The sequence below is a fragment of the Thermobia domestica genome, chromosome 6 (genome assembly GCF_964235325.1).
Source record: "Thermobia domestica chromosome 6, izTheDome1.hap1.1, whole genome shotgun sequence".
In the NCBI taxonomy this organism is placed as follows: Eukaryota; Metazoa; Arthropoda; class Insecta; order Zygentoma; family Lepismatidae; genus Thermobia; species Thermobia domestica.
In genome coordinates, this window is record NC_137459.1 from 313,404,417 (window position 1) to 313,426,916 (window position 22,500).

Below are 22,500 nucleotides of genomic sequence, written 5' to 3' on the forward strand. Positions count from 1 at the left end.
GGTCATCCGAAAAACTTCCACCGCCAGGATAAAGTTACCGACCCTCAGACAGGTGTGACCCAGAAGAGATCCTGGGTCGCAATGTGCGTTCGAAACGTCGATGTTCGTGTGTCCTGCAGTTCACACTCTTTCGCGCAGCTAGCTGCGTTCTTCATCGACCCACGAGCCAAGTGATCCACCGTTCAGGGTTGTAAAAATTCTACAACAGCATTTCACGTATGCCGTGCAAGAAATTAAAGTTCGGTAAACAAACCGCATCGGGGGCCGCCCTGCCTCCTGTTTGGCCCCGTCAGCTGCGGTCACTCACCACAAAGCTGGGCGTGTTCATTCGAAAGCCTTTCCCTGCATCACAAGGAATAATCTTAGGCTGCCCATGAGTTTGTAGCCAAAAATCATGGCTACCAGTTTTTCATTGAAGGCCATCTTGAACAGAAAAGGATACTGGCCTACAAAGCAGCGAATTCTAGCTCTAGTCGCCCGACCCGAGCGTATTAAAGGCTTCTTGTGCTACTAACGTGTAAGCCTTGCTCCTCGGAGCCTTTTCAAGACTTCTCCCACAAAGCAGTCACAGCCTACTCGAGTCCTTGGAGGACAAGCTTCCGTTCTACCCCAGCACTCGACATCCGACACAAGCATTTTAAACGCTCCTGCTCCGATGGAATAAGTCTTACTCTCTTGGAGTCTTTTCAAGACTTCTTTTCAAACGGAATAAGCTTACTTGAGCCCTTGGACGTCGGAACTGGTTTATCATGTCATCTGACTGAGCATTTAAGACTCCTGCTCCGATGGAATAAGTCTTACTCTCTTGGAGTCTTTTCAAGACTTCTTTTCCACCGAAATAAGTCTACTCCAATCCTTTGATGACACACGGCCTGTGTCAACAGGTAGCCTACGCTACCCTCGCCGATGACAGTGGCTCCCGTTCTTGCTGCTCGCTTCCCAACTAAAGGGAAGACACGGCTCACCTTTCTCTCCTTCGCCTGTCAAGATCAGTGGCTCCCGTTCAACGGTGTCAATCTAACTGATACGACACACTAATAAGAAACTTTTGACATCAACCACCGCAGTGGTGATGAATTGATAATGATCCTTCCGCAGGTTCACATACGGAAACCTTGTTACGACTTTTACTTCCTCTAAATGATCAAGTTTGGCCATCTTTCCGACACGTCGGTACCACCGCAAGACGGAGGTGCCGGGTATCAGTCCGAAGGCCTCACTAAATCATTCAATCGGTAGTAGCGACGGGCGGTGTGTACAAAGGGCAGGGACGTAATCAACGCAAGCTTATGACTTGCGCTTACTGGGAATTCCTCGTTTATGGGACATAATTGCAAGCCCCAATCCCTAGCACGAAGGAGGTTCAGCGGGTTACCCGGACCTTTCGGTCAGGGAAGACACGTTGATTCCTTCAGTGTGGCGCGCGTGCGGCCCAGAACATCTAAGGGCATCACAGACCTGTTATTGCTCAATCTCGTGCTGCTAGAGGCAGCCTGTCCCTCTAAGAAGACATGAACGTTGGAAGGAAAGATTCCAACGCCTAGTTAGCAGGCTAGAGTCTCGTTCGTTATCGGAATTAACCAGACAAATCGCTCCACCAACTAAGAACGGCCATGCACCACCACCCACTGAATCAAGAAAGAGCTCTCAATCTGTCAATCCTTCCAGTGTCCGGGCCTGGTGAGGTTTCCCGTGTTGAGTCAAATTAAGCCGCAGGCCCCACTCCTGGTGGTGCCCTTCCGTCAATTCCTTTAAGTTTCAGCTTTGCAACCATACTTCCCCCGGAACCCAAAAGCTTTGGTTTCCCGGAAGCCGCCCGCCGAGTCATTGGAGGAACTTCGGCGGATTGCTGGCTGGCATCGTTTATGGTTAGAACTAGGGCGGTATCTGATCGCCTTCGAACCTCTAACTTTCGTTCTTGATTAATGAAAACATTCTTGGCAAATGCTTTCGCATCGGTTAGTCTTGCGACGATCCAAGAATTTCACCTCTAACGTCGCAATACTAATGCCCCCGTCTGTCCCTATTAATCATTACCTCGAGTTCCGAAAACCAACAAAATAGAACCGAGGTCCTATTCCATTATTCCATGCACCGAACATTCAGGCGACACGGCCTGCTTTGAGCACTCTAATTTGTTCAAAGTAAACGTGCCGGCCAATCAAGACACTCAATGAAGAGCACCGAGAAAGGAAAAACCGGCAGGACGTCCGGAACGATCAGTTAAACGCCGGGCGGCGAACCGATCGTCCGAGACCCAGATCCAACTACGAGCTTTTTAACCGCAACAACTTTAATATACGCTATCGGAGCTGGAATTACCGCGGCGGCTGGCACCAGACTTGCCCTCCGATAGATTCTCATTAAAGGATTTAAAGTGTATTCATTCCGATTACGGGGCCTCGGATGAGTCCCGTATCGTTATTTTTCGTCACTACCTCCCCGTGCCGGGAGTGGGTAATTTGCGCGCCTGCTGCCTTCCTTGGATGTGGTAGCCGTTTCTCAGGCTCCCTCTCCGGAATCGAACCCTGATTCCCCGTTACCCGTAACAACCATGGTAGGCGCAGAACCTACCATCGACAGTTGATAAGGCAGACATTTGAAAGATGCGTCGCCGGTACAGAGACCGTGCGATCAGCCCAAAGTTATTCAGAGTCACCAAGGTTTCGGACGGACGAACCGACCGATTGGTTTTAATCTAATAAAAGCATCCCTTCCATTGCTGGGCGGGATTCTAGTTGCATGTATTAGCTCTAGAATTACCACAGTTATCCAAGTAGGATAGGTACGATCTAAGGAACCATAACTGATTTAATGAGCCATTCGCGGTTTCACCTTGTTTTGGCTTGCACTGAGACATGCATGGCTTAATCTTTGAGACAAGCATATGACTACTGGCAGGATCAACCAGGGAATTGACCGACTAAAAAGCCGGAAAGTGTTGGACACAACCAACACAGCGTTCTAACAAAGGATAGGAAAGCTACACCCGACCAAGCATTTTAGACTTCTGTTCCGCTGGAATAAGCCTACTCTTGCGGTGACTAGCTCCCGTTAATACTGGCCGTGTGACAGCCGCCAAGAGCATATTAGACTCCCAATCCAATGGAACAAGCCTACTTGTATCCTTGGGTTACAACAGCTTCCTTCCACACGTTGCCGGTACATCCGACAGAGCAATTTTAAAGACTCCTCTTCCGCCAGAATAAGCCTACCTTTGTGGGGCCTGGCTCCCGTTAGAACTGGCCGTAAGGGTACCCACAAAAGCACATTTAGACTCCTCCTCCAGCGAAATAAGTCTACTCATGTCCTACGGATGACTGTGGCTTCCGTTTACATATAGCCGTTCACCCGACACAGCAAATTTTAAAGACTCCTTTTTCCACCGGAATAAGCCTACTTTTGTGGGGCCTGGCTCCCGTTAGAACTGGCCGTAAGGGTACCCACAAAAGCACATTTAGACTCCTGCTCCAGTGAAATATAAGTCTACTAGTGTCCTTGGATGACAGTGGCTTCCGTTCGACAAGTGATACACGCTCAAACTGGCGATGAGTCTATACCGTCCTTAACTTAAGGAAAATCGGTACTTAAATGCCACATGGAGAATAAAAAGTCACTTACAAAAAACAATGCTCCGCATAAGCCTTTGTAAGCTAGAAAGGACATGCTATCTGGCCTCATTCTCAAGAAGGACAAGTAAGCTCCCGTCAACTGGCCCAAACTCTAAAGCGAGGACAGCCCGTTCAAAGTCAATCGGCATCCCTCCTTAAGAGTACAAAACGGCTCACTTCTTAACCACACTGGCTCTTGCTCCTTCAAGTGAAATCTGGCTCCCTTCACTCTGGCATTATCTTTACACATAAATCGGACTCCTCCGATTTAACAGGTGAACCTAACCCGGGAACTAAGGAAACTGGGAATAAAGACTCAGAGGCCCAATTACCTTGTTCGCCAGCCAGCCTTGCGCCGGCCCAGGCTAGAGACTTTCTCCAACAATCCCTGTTGAGCCCGAAGGATCCTAAGACCACTCGTGTGTACAAAACTCAGAGGCCCAATTACCTTGTTCGCCAGCCAGCCTTGCGCCGGCCCAGGCTAGAGAATTGCATGGACACGAGAAACTCTCAGGACTCTTCTTTGTGGCTCCTCCCGGAATTAAGGAAACTCCGAAATGCAAAACTCAGAGGCCCAATTACCTTGTTCGCCAGCCAGCCTTGCGCCGGCCCAGGCTAGAGAATTGCACGGATTATTCCTGTTCACCCTAAACGCATCTGAGACACCTCGTGTGTATGAAACCCAGAGGCCCAATTACCTTGTTCGCCAGCCAGCCTTGCGCCGGCCCAGGCTAGGGAATCACATTGACACGAGAAAGATCTCGTCAGCGGTTTGTAGCGTGCAGAAACTGCTCCCGTTTGAACTGACAATCCCGACAGAGCAATATTAAAGACTTCTGGTCCATTGAAATAAAGCCTACTTTTGCGAGCCTTGCTCCCGTTAGGACTGGCCGTATGGCTGTGCACAAAAGCATATTAGACTCCTGCCTCAATGGAATTAGTCTACTCCTGTCCTTAAACGGATGACAGTTCTTCAAGCATAGCATGCTACCTTCCGCAACTTACAGGCGCGGAAATGCTGTGGAAACGAGGAGACAAGTCCTCACAAAGGTTTCATGGCCGGTCACCCGACACAGCAAATTTTAAAGACTCCTTCTCCACCGGAATAAGCCTACTCTTGTGGGGCCTGGCTCCCGTTAGAACTGGCCGTAAGGTTGCCCACAAAAGCACATTTAGACTCCTGCTCCAGTGAAATAAGTCTACTCGTGTCCTACGGATGACTATGGCTTCCGTTCAAATATAGCCGTTCACCCGACACAGCAAATTTTAAAGACTCCTTCTCCACCGGAATAAGCCTACTCTTGTGGGGCCTGGCTCCCGTTAGAACTGGCCGTAAGGTTGCCCACAAAAGCACATTTAGACTCCTGCTCCAGTGAAATAAGTCTACTCGTGTCCTACGGATGACTGTGGCTTCCGTTCAAATATAGCCGTTCACCCGACACAGCAAATTTTAAAGACTCCTTCTCCACCGGAATAAGCCTACTCTTGTGGGGCCTGGCTCCCGTTAGAACTGGCCGTAAGGTTGCCCACAAAAGCACATTTAGACTCCTGCTCCAGTGAAATAAGTCTACTCGTGTCCTACGGATGACTATGGCTTCCGTTCAAATATAGCCGTTCACCCGACACAGCAAATTTTAAAGACTCCTTCTCCACCGGAATAAGCCTACTCTTGTGGGGCCTGGCTCCCGTTAGAACTGGCCGTAAGGTTGCCCACAAAAGCACATTTAGACTCCTGCTCCAGTGAAATAAGTCTACTCGTGTCCTACGGATGACTGTGGCTTCCGTTCAAATATAGCCGTTCACCCGACACAGCAAATTTTAAAGACTCCTTCTCCACCGGAATAAGCCTACTCTTGTGGGGCCTGGCTCCCGTTAGAACTGGCCGTAAGGTTGCCCACAAAAGCACATTTAGACTCCTGCTCCAGTGAAATAAGTCTACTCGTGTCCTACGGATGACTGTGGCTTCCGTTCAAATATAGCCGTTCACCCGACACAGCAAATTTTAAAGACTCCTTCTCCACCGGAATAAGCCTACTCTTGTGGGGCCTGGCTCCCGTTAGAACTGGCCGTAAGGTTGCCCACAAAAGCACATTTAGACTCCTGCTCCAGTGAAATAAGTCTACTCGTGTCCTACGGATGACTGTGGCTTCCGTTCACCCGACAGAGCAAATATTAAAAGACTTCTCATCCACCAGAATAAGCCTACTCTCGTGGGGCCTCGCACACGTTAGAACTGGCCGTATGGCTACCCACAAAAGCACATTTAGGCTCCTGCTCCAGTGATATAAGTCTTACTCGTGTCCTCTGGGTGTGACAGTAGCTTCCGTTCAAGTATTCTTCGCATTCAGCAACCGCACAAAGCGGCATCGGCCAGAAGTCAATTGCCCGAAGGCGTGATCGACAGGCTAGGCCTCGGGTTAAGAAGGATTGTCTCCTTCCCGTAAACGACAGGTACTTCCGTATGAGAGCCTACCTCACACATTCCCCATCGCCACGTGCCCTCTTAGAAACAGCCGTCCGACCAAGGTTTCTGACATTCTTTGTCAAAATACGAGGAAGTCTTTGGACAACATTAGGCGTGCTGGCAAACCCGCACTGCATGCCCTTTCATAGGTCCGCCCATGGACGCACATTTCTATGAAGCATTCCTCCCAGGCAGCAACAGGGTTTGCAACCTCCTCTACACCTTGACCGGCTAGGACGCCCGTGAATAGCATCCCAGGGTTCTTGCCTGCGGCTGATAAAATTCCTTTTGAGCCTACACTACCATCCGCCGATATTAGTCCGCCTTCAAAATTAACCAACATCAACAGCGATAGTGCGTTTAGACTCCCATAAAGAAACCAACCAGCCTGTGGCTTCCCTTCCCAATTTAGCCATTTCCGCCTCCTGCGAAGACTAGCTTTCTGTCTGTGGCCAGAAGTCAAGATTTCTCGACAGACTAGGCCGCGGAGAGAAAAAAGTAAGCCTCATTTAGAAAGCAATACCATTAGCGGTCTCTCCAACCTCCGTGAACAATTTAAAGGGAATGTTTATATAGAAGGCTTGTTCACTACCCTACCTCCTATAGTGTAGAGATTCCTCTCGATACTACACCTGTCTTGAAATTGCCGGCGTTGCGCAGCCTCGTTTTGACCATGACGGCGAATGCAGCCACGGTTGCCGTATACATCCCACGCAAGGGTGGGAAAACGTGATTTGACATCCAGTATATATATAAACCGTTACAGAATACGACACTCAAAACTTAACAACTTTTACACTCTCCTAACTTCTGGGAACAAATTGAAAGTATAAGCCAGCCTAACCTAACCTAAGTATATAGCAGGATTGCCCACTACCATACCTCCTATAGTGATGAGATTCCTCTCGATCGGACACCAGTCACGAAAATCACGGAATCTCAAAAATGACGGCAAACGAAGCCACAGTTGCCGCCATACTCAAAGGTTATGCTGGGTAAAAAGTTCTCTACGAAAAGGGCTGCTTTTCGCGCTCGGGTTACAAAATTAATGTAAAGAACAATCCAAAAACATGAATTAGGTCAAACTCATGTTAATTACAACCTCATAGAACAATTTCAAGCCAGGACTTAACAAAGTGTAAACGGGGCTGCTTCTGTACCCTAATCCCTATAATGTAGCGATTCCTCTCGATTGCACACCAGTCACGAAAAATCACAGAATGTCAAAAATGACGGCAAACGAAGCCACGGTTGCCGTCATATTCTAACGTTATGCTGGGTGAAAAGTCGCCAACAACAATGTTCACAGTTCCCGTCAGATTGCCCACTGTTCCCGAAATGTGGTTCATACATGCTGTCAACATGTTCAGGAAACCCCTCAGAGCGTTCAAAGTTGCACACACAATGCTTAATAGTTCCACTCAAATAGCTCACAGTTGCCGTCAGAATCCTCACAGTAGACGTCAAATTGCTCACACTTGCCGTCAGAGTGCTCATAGTTGCCGACTTTTCATTCATAGTCCCCGACATAAAAGTTTATAGTTCCCGACTAATGGCTCACAGTTGCCGTCAGAATCGTCACAAAAGGCGTCACAATGCTCACACTTGCCGTCAAAGCGCTCATAGTTGCCGACTATGTGTTCATAATTGCGGACATAGGCCTCACAGTTGCCGTCAAAACGCTCATAGTTGCCGAATTTTCGTTGATAATTCCGGACAATGGGCTCATAGTTAATCACATACTGGTTCGTGCTCATCTTCAAAATAAACACAGTTGCCTTCAGACTGTTCACACGTAATTTCAAAATGCTCACACTCGCTTACACGATGCTCATAGTTGCCGACTTTTAATTCATAATGCTGATAATGTAAGTTAAAGGGTTCATGGTTGCTCTCAAAAGTTTCACAGTTGCGGTCAGATTTTTCACAAAAGCCGTCATAATGCTCACATTAAAAAAAAAGTGCTCATAGTTGCCGACCAAGGCCTCACAGTTGCCGTCAAAACGCTCATAGTTGCCGACTTTTCGTTCATAATTGCCGACCAAGGCCTCACAATTGCCGTCGAAACGTTCATAGTTGCCGACTATTCGTTCATAATTGCCGACCAATGCCTCACAGTTGCCGTCAAAACGCTCATAGTTGCCGACTTTTCGTTCATAATTGCGTACAAAGGGCTCATAGTTGCCTACTTAATGGTTCCAGCTCATCTTCAAAATACTCATAATTGCCTTCAGAATGTTCACACGTAGTTTCAAAATGCTCACATTCGCTTCCACGATGCTCATAGTTGCCGACTTTTCATTCATAATATCTAACATACTCCTGATAGTGTAAGTTAAATGGTTCATGGTTGCTATCAAAAGGCTCACAGTTGCCGTCACATTATTTGCACAAGCCGTCAGAATGCTCACATTAAGAAAAAAAGTGCTCATAGTTGGCGACCATTCGTTCATAATTGCCGACCAAGGCCTCACAGTTGCCGACTATTCGTTCATAATTGCCGACTAAGGCCTCACAGTTGCCGTCAAAACGCTCATAGTTGCCGACTACTCGCTCATAATTGCCGACCAATGCCTCACAGTTGCCGTCAAAACGCTCATAGTTGCCGACTTTTCATTCATAGTCCCCGACATAAAAGTTTATAGTTCCCGACTAATGGCTCACAGTTGCCGTCAGAATCGTCACAAAAGGCGTCACAATGCTCACACTTGCCGTCAAAGCGCTCATAGTTGCCGACTATTTGTTCATAATTGCGGACATAGGCCTCACAGTTGCCGTCAAAACGCTCATAGTTGCCGACTTTTCGTTGATAATTGCGGACAATGGGCTCATAGTTAATCACATACTCGTTCGTGCTCATCTTCAAAATAATCACAGTTGCCTTCAGAATGTTCACACGTACTTTCAAAATGCTCACACTCGCTTACACGATGCTCATAGTTGCCGACTTTTAATTCATAATACTGATAATGTAAGTTAAATGGTTCATGGTTGCTGTCAAAAGTCTCACAGTTGCGGTCAGATTTTTCACACAAGCCGTCATAATGCTCAAATTTTAAAAAAAGAGTGCTCATAGTTGCCGACCAAGGCCTCACAGTTGCCGTCAAAACGCTCATAGTTGCCGATTTTTCGTTCATAATTGCCGACGAAGGCCTCACAGTTGCCGTCAAAACGTTCATAGTTGCCGACTTTTCCTTCATAATTTCGTACAAAGGGCTCATAGTTGCCTAATTAATGGTTCCAGCTCATCTTCAAAATACTCATAGTTGCCTTCAGAATGTTCACACGTAGTTTCAAAATGCTCACATTCGCTTCCACGATGCTCATAGTTGCCGACTTTTCATTCATAATATCTAACATACTGCTGATAGTGTAAGTTAAATGGATCATGGTTGCTATCAAAAGGCTCACAGTTCCCGTCACATTATTTGCACAAGCCGTCAGAATGCTCACATTAAGAAAAAAAGTGCTAATAGTTGCCGACCATTCGTTCATAATTGCCGACCAAGGCCTCACAGTTGCCATCAAAACGCTCATAGTTGGCGACTTTTCGTTCATAATTGCCGACCAAGGCCTCACAGTTGCCGTCAAAACGCTCATAGTTGCCGACCATTCGTTCATAATTGCCGACCAAGGCCTCACAGTTGCCGTCAAAACGCTCATAGTTGCCGACTATTCGTTCATAATTGCCGACCAAAGCCTCACAGTTGCCGTCAAAACGCTCATAGTTGCCGACTTTTCGTTCATAATTGCCGACGAAAGCCTCACAGTTGCCGTCAAAACGTTCATAGTTGCCGACTATTCGTTCATAATTGCCGACCAAGGCCTCACAGTTGCCGTCAAAACGTTCATAGTTGCCGACTTTTCCTTCATAATTGCGTACAAAGGGCTCACAGTTGCCTACTTAATGGTTCCAGCTCATCTTCAAAATACTCATAGTTGCCTTCAGAATGTTCACACGTAGTTTCAAAATGCTCACATTCGCTTCCACGATGCTCATAGTTGCCGACTTTTCATTCATAATATCTAACATACTGCTGATAGTGTAAGTTAAATGGATCATGGTTGCTATCAAAAGGCTCACAGTTCCCGTCACATTATTTGCACAAGCCGTCAGAATGCTCACATTAAGAAAAAAAGTGCTCATAGTTGCCGACCATTCGTTCATAATTGCCGACCAAGGCCTCACAGTTGCCGTCAAAACGCTCATAGTTGCCGACTTTTTGTTCATAATTGCGTACAAAGGGCTCATAGTTGCCTACATAATGGTTCGTGCTCATCTTCAAAATACTCACAGTTGCCTTCAGAATGTTCAAACGTAATTTCAAAATGCGCACACTCGCTTCCATGATGCTCATAGTTGCTGACTTTTCATTCATAATATCTAACATATTGCTGATAGTGTAAGTTAAATGGTTGATGGTTGCTGTCAAAAGTCTCATAGTTGCGGTCAGATTCTTGACACAAGCCGTCAGAATGCTCACATTCAAAAAAAAAAAAGTGCTCATAGTTGCCGACTATTTGCTCATAATTGCCGACCAACTCCTCACAGTTGCCGTCAAAACGCTCATAGTTGCCGACTTTTCGTTCATAATTGCGTACAAAGGGCTCATAGTTGCCTACATAATGTTTCGTGCTTATCTTCAAAATACTCACAGTTGCCTTCAGAATGTTCACACGTACTTTCAAAAAGCTCACACTCGCTCCCACGATGGTCATAGTTGCCGACTTTTTATTCATAATGCTGATAGTGTAAGTTACATGGTTGATGGTTGCTGTCAAAAGTCTCATAGTTGCGGTCAGATTCTTGACACAAGCCGTCAGAATGCTCACATTCAAAAAAAAAAAAAAAAAAGGGCTCATAGTTGCCGACTATTTGCTCATAATTGCCGACCAACTTCTCACTGTTGCCGTCAAAACGCTCATAGTTGCCGACTTTTCGTTCATAATTGCGTACAAAGGGCTCATAGTTGCCTACTTAATGGTCCCAGCTCATCTTCAAAATACTCATAGTTGCCTTCAGAATGTTCACACGTAGTTTCAAAATGCTCACATTCGCTTCCACGATGCTCATAGTTGCCGACTTTTCATTCATAATATCTAACATACTGCTGATAGTGTAAGTTAAATGGATCATGGTTGCTATCAAAAGGCTCACAGTTCCCGTCACATTATTTGCATAAGCCGTCAGAATGCTCACATTAAGAAAAAAAGTGCTCATAGTTGCCGACCATTCGTTCATAATTGCCGACCAAGGCCTCACAGTTGCCATCAAAACGCTCATAGTTGGCGACTTTTCGTTCATAATTGCCGACCAAGGCCTCACAGTTGCCGTCAAAACGCTCATAGTTGCCGACCATTCGTTCATAATTGCCGACCAAGGCCTCACAGTTGCCGTCAAAACGCTCATAGTTGCCGACTATTCGTTCATAATTGCCGACCAAAGCCTCACAGTTGCCGTCAAAACGCTCATAGTTGCCGACTTTTCGTTCATAATTGCCGACCAAGGCCTCACAGTTGCCGTCAAAACGTTCATAGTTGCCGACTTTTCCTTCATAATTGCGTACAAAGGGCTCATAGTTGCCTACTTAATGGTTCCAGCTCATTTTCAAAATACTCATAGTTGCCTTCAGAATGTTCACACGTAGTTTCAAAATGCTCACATTCGCTTCCACGATGCTCATAGTTGCCGACTTTTCATTCATAATATCTAACATACTGCTGATTGTGTAACTTAAGTGGTTCATGGTTGGTGTCAGAAGCCTCACAATTTCTGTCACAATGCTCACGCAAAACGTAAGAATTCTCACATTAAAAAAAAAGTGCTCATAGTTGCCGACTATTCGTTCATAATTGCCGACCAAGGCCTCACAGTTGCCGTCAAAACGCTCATAGTTGCCGACTTTTCGTTCATAATTGCGGACAAAGGGCTCATAGTTGCCCACATACTGATTCGTGCTCATCCTAAAAATACTCACAGTTGCCTTCAGAATGTTCACACGTAGTTTCAAAATGCTCACACTCTCTTACACAATGCTCTTAGTTGCCGACTTTTCATTCATAATGCTGATAGTGTAAGTTAAATGGTTCACAGTTGCTGTGAAAAGTCTCATAGTTGCGGTCAGATTCTTGACACAAGCCGTCAGAATGCTCACATTCAAAAAAAAAAAGTGCTCATAGTTGCCGACTATTTGCTCATAATTGCCGACCAACTCCTCACAGTTGCCGTCAAAACGCTCATAGTTGCCGACTTTTCGTTCATAATTGCGTACAAAGGGCTCATAGTTGCCTACATAATGTTTCGTGCTTATCTTCAAAATACTCACAGTTGCCTTCAGAATGTTCACACGTACTTTCAAAAAGCTCACACTCGCTCCCACGATGGTCATAGTTGCCGACTTTTTATTCATAATGCTGATAGTGTAAGTTACATGGTTGATGGTTGCTGTCAAAAGTCTCATAGTTGCGGTCAGATTCTTGACACAAGCCGTCAGAATGCTCACATTCAAAAAAAAAAAAAGTGCTCATAGTTGCCGACTATTTGCTCATAATTGCCGACCAACTCCTCACAGTTGCCGTCAAAACGCTCATAGTTGCCGACATTTCGTTCATAATTGCGGACAAAGGGCTCATAGTTGCCCACATACTGATTCGTGCTCATCCTAAAAATACTCACAGTTGCCTTCAGAATGTTCACACGTAGTTTCAAAATGCTCACACTCTCTTACACAATGCTCTTAGTTGCCGACTTTTCATTCATAATGCTGATAGTGTAAGTTAAATGGTTCACAGTTGCTGTGAAAAGTCTCACAGTTGCGGCCAGATTCTTCAGACAAGCCGTGATAATCCTCACATTAGAAAAAAAAAATGTGCTCATAGTTGCCGACCATTCGTTCATAATTGCCGACCAAGGCCTCACAGTTGCTGTCAAAACGCTCATAGTTGCCGACTACATGTTTATAATTGCCGACCAACGCCTCACAGTTGCCGTCAAAACGCTCATAGTTGCCGACTTTTTGTTCATAATTGCGGACAAAGGGCTCATAGTTTCCTACATAATGTTTCATGCTCATCCTCAGAATACACACAGCTGCCTTCAGAATGTTCACGCGTACTTTAAAAATGCTCACACTCGCTTCCACGATGCTCATAGTTGCCGACTTTTCATTCATAATATCTAACATACTGCTGATAGTGTAACTTAAATGGTTCACGGTTGGTGTCAAAAGCCTCACAGTTTCTGTCACAATGCTCACGCAAAACGTGAGAATTCTCACATTAAAAAAAAAGTGCTCATAGTTGCCGACTATTCGTTCATAATTGCCGACCAAGGCCTCACAGTTGCCGTCAAAACGTTCATAGTTGCCGACTTTTCGTTCATAATTGCGGACAAAGGGCTCATATTTGCCTACATATTCGTTCGTGCCCATCTTCAAAATACTTACAGTTGCCTTCAGAATCTTCACACGTACTTTCAAAATGCTCACACTCGTTTCCACGATGCTCATAGTTGCCGACTTTTCATTCATAATATCTAACATACTGCTGATAGTGTAAGTTAAATGGTTCATGGTTGTTGTCGAAAGCCTCACAGTTTCCGTCAGATTCCTCACGCAAGCCGTCAGAATGTTCACATTAAAAAAAAAAAAGTGCTCATAGTTGCCGACCATTCGTTCATAATTGCCGACCAAGGCCTCACAGTTGCATTCAAAACGCTCATAGTTGCCTAGTTTTCGTTCATAATTGCGGATATGGGGCTCACAATTGAAAACATAATTCTTCATGCTTATCTTGAAAATACTCGCAGTTTGCTCCAGAAAGTTCACATGTGCTTTCAAGGTGCTCACACTGGCTTTCACGCTGCTCATAGTTGCCGACTTTTCGTTCATAGTTGCCGACTTTTTGTTGATAATTGCAGTTATGGGGCTCACAATTGAAAACATAATTCTTCATGCTTATCTTGAAAATACTCGCAGTTTGCTTCAGAATGTTCACACGTGCTTTCAAAGTGCTCACACTAGTTCTCATGATGCTCATAGTTGCCGACTTTTTGTTCATAATTGCCGGCCAAGGCCTCACAGTTGCCGTGAACACGCTCATAGTTGCCGACTTTTCGTTCATAATTTTGGACATGGGCTCACACTTGCCGTCAGATGGTTCACGCTACAGCGGTACTTGGGCAATGAGTATTTCTTTATATGTACTAACATAGGTTAATTTCGAAGAAGAAGTTAGTTAAAAATATAGAATTATCAAATATACAAAAAAAAAAGATATTCATATGTCATAAAATAATAAGGTTTTCAATATCTAGTTGGCAGGCAATCAGATAAATAATACATATATATATATATATATATATATATATAAATGGAGAGAAACCACGTAATGGAAACATTGTTATTTTGATGTGGCTCGTATGTATTATAAGAAAATAAGGAACCAAGGCTACAGCGAATTGTATTTTATCGTTGTAACACTAGCCGTCAAACTGCTCACACTTGCCGTCAAAATTCTTTTACATGTCCTCAAAATTTATAAAATTACTAAATGTGGTAAGAAAAAAAAAAAGCAACGAAGGCTTTACGTATACGACGCCTTTCACACCCGCAAATTATGAGGCACTTCCTGTAGAGTTATAATGGCCATATTTGACGAAACTGTAGCCTTTCGGGAGTAAGTCACAGGAAAATTTCCTAAAGTGAATATTTCGAATGTTTAGTTGGTCTAAAGGGGCGATGAAGATATTTCCCATGTTATTTAAATGGACGGTTTTGCGGACCTATAATCTGAAATTTTAGGTACTTTTAATAAAACTTTGAAATTCCGTATACTTGTACGTTTTCCTAAGTCTTACCTAGTTGGATATATATTTCCAAGTTTAGCGTGGTTTTATGCGGAACTCAAAAAATTTCCCATGTTATTTCTATGAAACACCTTTGACATCCCAAAATTATTGGGCACTTCCTGTAGGGCTACAATAACTAATTTCGACATGATTGTAGATTGTCGGGACTAACCAACAGGAAAATTGTCAAAAGTGAATATTTTTAACTTTTAAGAGGTCTAAAGAGGAAATGAAGAAATTCCCCATGTTATTTAAATGGGCCTTTATTTAGACTTGTAATCTCAAAGTTTAGTTACTTGTAATTGGAACACAAACGAGAAATTCGGTATTCTTGTACGTTTTCATTAGCGTTACCTAAGTAAATCAGTACAAAGTAAAAATTTTCAACTTTAGAGTGGTTTTATGGGGAATTGAAAAGTCTTTCTCATGTCATTTATATGGGACGTCTTCTGCACGCCAAAATGTTCGGTTAATTGTGGTAGGATTGCAATGATGAAATTTAGCATAATTGTAGGCTTTCCAGACTAAGCTACAGCAAAATTGCCAAAAGTGAATATTTTTAATGTTTAAGGGGTCTAAAGGAGGATGAAGAAATCCCCACGCTATTTAAATAGGCGTTTTCTTGGGATCCAAAATCTTATCTTTTAATTAGTTGAAATAGTAAAGTAAACTTGAAATTCCCTAGAATTGTGAGAATAAGAGGTGCAAGGGCGAAATACCTTCAAAAGGAGGGGCTTTGTGGGCGAAGCCACAAGCTAACCAAACTAAACTTTTGTTTGTCTTTTACCGAAGGTTTGAAAAGTTTTCGACTAAGAGAGGTGTAGCTGTGCACGAAGATGTGTTGACATTGTGCGGAAAAGTGGAAAGAAGAAAAATAGTGATAAGCGAAAAAAAATAATAATAATAACATAAATTTTATTTAATCATATACTTTACTCTTTCAATGGGTGAACAATAATAGAGCATGAAAGTAAATTAGAGTAAATTTATATTTCGCTCACACTTGAGGTCATTTTTATTCGAAACTAAGCTTTTGCACTACTATAAGGAAACTATTCAAAACTGAGAAGTGCAATTTCTACAACAAGTGTACCTGGATATTATGCGTTCGAGTACGTGTAAGGAATTATTGTATCTGCACTTTTCTACAAGAAAAGATACTCTAAATTGTTGTAGAAATTTGAAAATTTGACGGCAAACAGAGCCCACGCTTAACGTGAACACCGCCCGTGAGAGTACATAATTTGATATCTTTTTTTTTTCTTTTCTTTCATTTTTTCTTTCTTTCCATTTTCTTTCTTTTTCTTTTCTTTTTTCTTCTTCTCAACAGAAAGAAAACTAGTGAAACTAGAGAAGAGAAATCTCTACCGAGAATGTACGAAAACATTTTTTTTTTTTTTTTTATCGAAGTAGGTGGAAGGAATCATCGGATCAAAATGCTCAAAGTTGCCATGAGGATCCTCACACAAGCCGTCAAAATGCTCATAGTTGCCCACAATTCGTTCATAATTGCGGACATAGAGCTCACAGTTACCATGAGAAGGTTCACACTAGCCGTCAAAATCCTCACACTTGCCGTCAAAACGATCATAGTTGCCGACTTTTCGTTCATATTTGCGGATATAGGGCTCATAGTTGAAAACATAATTTTTCATGCTTATCTTCAAAATACTCGCAGTTGGCTTCACAATGTTCACACGTGCTTCCAAAGTGCTCACACTCGCTTTCATGATGCTCATAGTTGCCGACTTTTTGTTCATAATTGCCGACCCAAGGCTCACAGTTGCCATCAAAACGCTCATAGTTGTCGACTTTTCGTTCATAATTGCGGATATAGAGCTCACAATTGAATACATAATTTTTCATGTTTATCTTGAAAATACTAGCAGTTGGCTTCAGAATGTTCACACGTACTTTCAGGGTGCTCACACTTGCCGTCAAAACGCTCATAGTTGCCGACTTTTCGTTCATAATTGCGGACATTGGGGTCAAAGTTGCCGACATTGTAGTTTATGTTTACCTTCCAAATACTCTCCGTTGCCTTGACAATTTTCACACTAACCCTGAAATTGCTAACACTCGCTCTCACAAGGCTCATAGTTGTCGACCTTTCATTCATAATATGAAATATACAGTTGATAGTGTAAGTTAAATGTTTCATGGTTGCTGTCAAAAGGCTCACAGTTGCCGTCAGATTCCTCACTCAAGCCGTCAGCATGCTCACATTTACCGATAAAGTGCTCATAGTTGCCGACTATTTGTTCATAATTGCCGACCTATGGCTCACAGTTGCCGTCAAAACGCTCATAGTTGCCGACTTTTCGTTCATATTTGCGAATATAGGGCTCACAATTGAAAACATAATTTTTCATGCTTATCTTCAAAATACTCACAGTTGACTTCAGAATGTTCACAGGTGCTTCCAAAGTGCTCACACTCGCTTTCATGATGCTCATAGTTGCCGACTTTTCGTTCATATTTGCGAATATAGGGCTCACAATTGAAAACATAATTTTTCATGTTTATCTTCAAAATACTCGCATTTGGCTTCAGAATGTTCACAGGTGCTTCCAAAGTGCTCACACTCGCTTTCACGATGCTCATAGTTGCCGACTTTTGTTCATAATTGCCGACCCAGGGCTCACAGTTGCCGTCAAAACGCTCATAGTTGCCGACTTTTCGTTCATATTTGCGAATATAGGGCTCACAATTGAAAACATAATTTTTCATGCTTATCTTCAAAATACTCACAGTTGACTTCAGAATGTTCACAGGTGCTTCCAAAGTGCTCACACTCGCTTTCATGATGCTCATAGTTGCCGACTTTTGTTCATAATTGCCGACCCAGGGCTCACAGTTGCCGTCAAAACGCTCATAGTTGCCGACTTTTCGTTCATAATTGCGGACTTAAGTCTCATAGGTGGCAACATAATGGTTCATGGTTGCCGTCAATATGCCCAAAGTTGAACACGTATCTCCCATGGAAAACTTTAACCGCTTATCGCCATGAGAGCTCAAAATCCAGCCTAAAGTTGAAATTGAACGCTGTCAGCGGAATCAAAACCTGGAGGTTTTTTTTTTTTTTTTTTTTTTTTTTTTTTTTTTTTTTTTACAAAGGAGCGTTCAATGGAATTCCGTAATATGAAATAAACTGAATATTCGTGTGAACGAGCATGAAAATTAGGACCTCTTTTATGCGTGTACTTAAGGGATGAGCTAAGTGACTGATGACAGATATGTTGGAATGTGAATGTCGATGAACCGAATAACATATCGTTGTTAATTCACAGGTACAATTGAGACATGATATATCTTTTCAAACGTAGGCATTTTGTAAGCAGCACCGCAAATTTTGTCCGCGAAGACAGGCTTTGCTGTCCGCCAAGATGTGCGGACATTGTGAGGGAAAATGAAAAGAAGAAAAATAGTGATAAAAAGAAAAACAACATAAATTTTATTTCACCATATAGTTTACTCTTTCAATGGGCGACCTATAATAGAGTAAGAAAGTAAATAAGAAGAATTTTACATTTTGCTCACACTTGTGGTCATTTTTATTCCAAATTAAGTTTTTGTACTATTGCAAGAAAACTATTCGTACCCGATTAATTTAATTTCTGCAAGACGTGAACCTACATACTTTACAGGGAAGTTCATAAAAAGAATTGTTGTATCGCCATATATATATAAAACTTTAAAATGTTACAGAAGGTTGAACATTTGACGGCAAACAGAGGCCACACTGACCGTCGAAAACTGCGAACGCAGCCGGCAGGTGTAGAGGAGAACACAAAATCATGTTCTTTCTCAATTGTAAAGAGACCGTAGAAGCTAGAATAGTGAAAGTTCTACACAAGACGTACTTAAACACAGTACATGCGACAACGTACAAACAGTTTGTATATACAAATTACTAACAGAGAAAATTCAGTTTCTCTTTTACCGGAGGGTTAAAATTTTGTCGGCGAAGACAGGTTTCGATTGCCGCAAAGATGTGTGGATACTGTGGTGGAAGGTGAGACGAGGAAAAATATTGATAAAAAGGAAAACAATATAAAATTTATTTAACTATATACTATTCTGCGTCAATGGGTGAACTATAAGAGAGTGAGAATGTAAATTGGAATACCATTACATTTCGCTCACCCTTGTGGTCAAGCTTGTTTGAAATTACGTTTCTACACTATTTTTGGGAAATTATTCAAACCAGAATAGTGCAATTTGCACAGAAAGTGTATGAAAATACTGTGCACGGGAATTGATATAAAGAATTGTAGTAACTCCAATTTTATGAAGGAAAATATACTTCAAATTGGTGCAGAAGGTTGAAAATATTACTGCAAGCACAGACCACACTGGCCGTCAAGGGCTTTGAACGCTACCTGCAAGGATAGATGAGAAATTGAAATCATTTTCTTCCCACTACGAATAGAAAAACCAATAAAACTAGAATAGTAATATTTCTAAACGGAATATATGCAAACACAGTATATCGCAGTAGGTTATTAGGAATTTTTATATTCACATTTACAAAAATGATAAAAATAATAATAATAATAATAATAATAATAATAATAATAAATAATTAAAAAAGTTATTACAGTTCAAAATGTAGCGGAGGGTTGAAAATTTTCCGGCTAAAACGAGGTTTATTGGAAATGAAGATGTGTGGGCATGCACCGTAAAAATAAGACAATCGTTAGAGCAGTGTGTGTGTGTGGGGGGGGGGGGGATAAACATAGAAATAATGAAAAGAAATCACTAATATCCATTCCAGCTTCAATTAATGAACAATGATGTAGGGAGAGAGCAAACAACAACACTGTTGTTTATTCCTTCACATTCGGAATGACGGTCATCCCAGATTCTGTTTTTCCACTATCTTGACGAAAGATAGATTAGTGACATTACCAGCCTACCTGTACCTAAACACTGTGCATTGAAATATGTATAATATTAGTACTCTCATATTTGCGCAGATAAGGCTCATAGTTGCCGTCAACATGCTCACAGTTGCCGTCAAAATGCTCACACGTGCCGTCAAAATGCTCACACTTGCCGTCACAATTTATAAGGTTTAAAAAATGCGGTAAGAAGTAAAGCAACATAAATGTCACTTAACCAGATACTATTCTGTGCTAATGGGTGAGCAATAACAGAGTAAGAAAGTAAATTGGAAAACTTTTACATTTCGCTCACACTTGTGGTCATGTTTTTTTTTTTTTTTTTTTTTTTTTTTGTAAATTACGTTCTCCCACTATTTTAACGAAACTATTCAAACCAGAATAGTGCAATTTCTACATGAGGTGTACCTTGATCCCAGCATAATTGTGGGACGTAAATCTTGAAGATTTCATTTAATTTCATTTTTAATAATAATACTAATAATAGTAATAAATATGTGCAAGAAAGTTGAAATTTGGCTTAATACGGGAGGCGAACGACCCAGGCTGTTTGCCGGAATAAAACTTGGATCCCTAACGCCAGAAGCGCATATATTAACGGCTTAGCCACGAGGTGGCTGATACAGAAATAATGCAAATTCCAATATTTTTACTTTTTGCTAATGTTTGAAATTGTTGTTATTGCAAATCACGTTTTTAACAAAACTGTTCTAACTACAAAAGTGAAATTTCAACCCAAACCATGGCAAAGCACTGAAAAGTAAGGAAAAGCATGGCAAAGTAAAGAAATATGTAAAGAATATATATTTAACCGCAGTGACACGGAATATATATAAAAATTCATCCATGGTTTTTCTCACAAACCCAACTCCCCCCCCCCCCCCCGAAAGAAAAGATAGGTTTATTGCATCTCTTTGCTCCGGTGCATAATCGTGGCAGATAGGTTAAAATTTCAAGGGACTTCGTGCACACTATAGCAACAGCAAAGTATATGGGAAGGAACGGCAGAAATCCGATAAAACGCGGTGTTGGCGTGTGCCACCTCGGTAGTGAAAGAATAATTTCTTTCTGTGAACACGAATTTTTCTCAACGAGATTAAATAAATAAATAATTTAATAAAAATTAAATACTTCTAAGGGAAGAACACAGCAAATGAATGACGAGGTAGGTAAAAATTCAAAATGGAAATACAGGGCTGTGAAGTTCAAAAATAAATAAATAAATAAATAAATAAATAAACCATTATCATACTTAAAAATATGTGGTAAAAATTAAAAAGAAAATAAGACCTTTGTTGTACTCTCACGAGAAGATACACACATCGTCTGGAAATTTGAGTCGATAGAAAGCACACAACTGTGATCTAAAACAACCAAATTTAAAACGAAATCACCACATAAGTGTAACCTAATGAAGTTCAACAAAATAAAGCATACAGTAAATTGTGGCGGTGATGGAGGGCGCAGTTACCGTCATGTAAACAAGTCCGTCCACGCTTAAGTTTAACGGGAGCGAGAAGGTAAACCATGTCGGTGATGGATGGCTTAGTTGCCGTCATATAGAGAAACCCCTGTCTATCGTGAGACCCATGTTCCACTTGCTAACACTTTCATGTATGTGAAAACAAGTCAAGATCAGCAAGTGCGAGCGAGTGCGAAAACGTAAAGTCGGCAATTATGAGCAAATGAAAAAAAAAAAAAAAAAACAGCAATTATGAGCATATGGAATATTCCAAATGGGAGAATTAAATAAATAAAAAGAACATAAAAGTGTGATAAGACACTTGTTGTACTCTCAAGAGGATATATATACATCGTCTGGAAATTACACAACAACTGTGAGCGAAAGTAAGGAAATTAAAAAAAAAAAAAAAAAAAGAGAACAGCACATAACTGAAAGCAAATGAAGATCAAGAAAAGAAAGCATACGGTAAATTATGGCGGTGATGGAGGGCGCAGTTACCGTCATGTAAACTAATCCGTCCACGCTTAAGTTTAACGGGAGCGAGAAGGTAAACTTTGTCGGTGATGGATGCTTTAGTTGCCGTCATACAGAGGAGCCCCTGCTTATCATGAGACCCATGTTCCCCTTGCTAACACTTTTATGTATGTGTAAAAAAAAATAAAGATCGGCAAGTGTGAGCGAGTGGGAAAAGGTAAAGTCGGCAATTATGAGCAAAACAAAAAAGTCGGCAATTATGAGCATATGGAACATTCCACATAAGACACTATATACCTCATCAGGAAAATACACAACTGTGAGCGAAAACAACCAAATTAAGAAATCAGCACATAAGTGTAAACTAATGAAATTCAACAAAAGAAAGCATACGGTAAATTGTGGCGGTGATGGAGGGCGCAGTTGCCGTCAATTAAACCAGTGCGTGCACGCTTAAGTTTAACGGGAGCGAGAAGGTAAACCATGTCGGTGATGGATGGCTTAGTTGCCGTCATATAGAGGAGCCCGTGCTTATCATGAGACCCATGTTCCCCTTACTAACACTTTTAAGTATGTGAAAAGAAGTAAAGATCGGCAAGTGTGAGCGAGTGGGAAAAGGTGAAGTCGGCAATTATGAGCAAATGAAAAAAAAAGTCGGCAATTATGAGCATATGGAACATTCCACATGAGACACTTGTCGCGCTCTGAAAAGAACATATATATATATATATATA

The 22,500-nt window shown here is 42.2% G+C and overlaps 2 non-coding genes across 2 annotated transcripts; both read right to left on the reverse strand.

The window, feature by feature from the left end:
• Nucleotides 1-38: 38 nt before the first annotated feature.
• On the reverse strand, nt 39-190 carry LOC145688674 (5.8S ribosomal RNA). Its single transcript, XR_014131965.1, has one exon. It is a non-coding gene; the product is annotated as a 5.8S ribosomal RNA (ribosomal RNA).
• An 891-nt stretch (nt 191-1,081) lies between these two features.
• Nucleotides 1,082-2,914, reverse strand: LOC145688563 (small subunit ribosomal RNA). The gene has a single exon (XR_014131935.1). It is a non-coding gene; the product is annotated as a small subunit ribosomal RNA (ribosomal RNA).
• Between the last annotated feature and the right edge of the window lie 19,586 nt (nt 2,915-22,500).